This window comes from Ochotona princeps, chromosome 4, assembly GCF_030435755.1.
Source record: "Ochotona princeps isolate mOchPri1 chromosome 4, mOchPri1.hap1, whole genome shotgun sequence".
NCBI classification, from domain to species: Eukaryota; Metazoa; Chordata; class Mammalia; order Lagomorpha; family Ochotonidae; genus Ochotona; species Ochotona princeps.
Window position 1 is genome coordinate 84,129,223 of NC_080835.1, and position 1,642 is coordinate 84,130,864.

General features: G+C 41.0%; 1 pseudogene; it reads right to left on the reverse strand.

The window, feature by feature from the left end:
* Positions 1–322: 322 nt before the first annotated feature.
* LOC118757874 (TIMELESS-interacting protein-like) lies at positions 323–1,050 on the reverse strand (annotated as a pseudogene).
* Positions 1,051–1,642: the final 592 nt, after the last annotated feature.

Sequence of the window (1,642 nt, forward strand, 5' to 3'; positions counted from 1 at the left end):
TTATTAACCACTAACCACATTCAGAAGCCATATCTATGCAAAAGTACACATTAAAGAAAATAAGCCTCATGCAGCAAGCACAATTAAATATAACATTTGACACAGGAGTCTGCAAAAAATTACGCCTTAAGACAAAATTCACGAATCCTTACATGGAGTAGAGACCTGTTAGATGCCTCTTTTTCTTAGCAGAGACTTGTTTTCCTTTGCAGCACCAAGGCGAAGCACCAGGTTTCACTCTAGGATTCTAAAAGGGCTGGTCCAGTTGTGTTTCTTTTATTTTTAATCCCTCCTCTGCATTTACAGCAGTGCTGCAGCGCTGTTATGTGAACTGTAAGATGTCTGCTTGGTCCTCCCCGGTGTCAATGGCTTCAATAATCTGTGCCCTGGGTGTGTTCATTAATGCATCATTTCTCAAGAATTGGTGATTACTCAGCAACTATGGTTGTCTGCTTTTCAAGGATAGGTATTTATTTCTCTCAGTTCTTTGTTCTACTGTTAGGCTCCTATTTAAGTCAGAAGCAAACTTTTATTTTTCAGATGTATTTGTAAAAAAAAAAAAAAGGGGGGGGGATTTATTCAGTAGCAGTTACATCATGCCCATTCAGAACTGGGCGATCAAGTTTAATTCATTTTAGACAGGTCTGAAATTCTTTTATATTTGCCACGTATTCAATTCTGTCAATAAATTCCTCAGTCTGTTGTTTGGGGAATCACCTGTGTACCCAAGGCCCCATGTTTCTGATTAGTGACTTCAAGTCTTCAGCCACGTGACTTTTCCCTCTGCATTTTATCTTATCAAACACATGCCTTAAGGCTGAAAGTCCTCTTTCTGAAATTAATCTCTGAGCATCCATCTTGTGTACTTCCTTTTAACTGTTCTCTTTGGAGATAGAGGAAGACATGGTTCACTCCGTGGCTCTCCGTCATGTTTAGTGTCTACACCACATCTCTCTGCAGAGGCTGGAGGCAGGAGAGGAGAGAGGCTTCATTTTCTGTATGGTCTTAATCCGGTAGGTCAATCAAGGCGTTATTCTGTGGTTCCAGCATCACTTCCTTGGGTTTTCTTCCCTTTCTGGATACTTCTCCAGAATTGTACTTGGACCCTTACACCCATGTGTGAGACTCAAGAAACTCCTGGCTCCTGGCATCAGATAAACTCAGCTCTGGCCATTGTGGCCATTTGTGGAACAATTTTCCTTTCCTCCCTTCTTCCTTCGTTCCTTCCTTCCTTCCTTCCTTCCTTTGTTTATAAACAAAATGTATATTTATAATCTACCTTTTAAATTAAAATAAGGAAATCTTAAAAAAAAACCTGAAGCTTTGAAATATGAAGTTGATGACACTGAGATTTAAGTGTTTAGATAGCTTGAAAATCAAGGCTCTTCTGTGCAGGTTGAAGCCGACCAAGTCTCCCCACCCCTGCTGTGCCAGTCATGCCAGGTCTGCTGCAGTCCTCTCTGCCAGCCCCTTCATCCCCTGACTCCCAGATCTGCCACTCCTCAACAGCCTCACTCACCTAACACACCTCTTCACTGCACACAGAAAAAATAGAAATAATTCTGAGAAAATAATGATATTCCTTTTTCCCCTTCCTCCCATCTTCCTTGATTCTCCCTTTCTCTTAAAACTTTCAAGATAA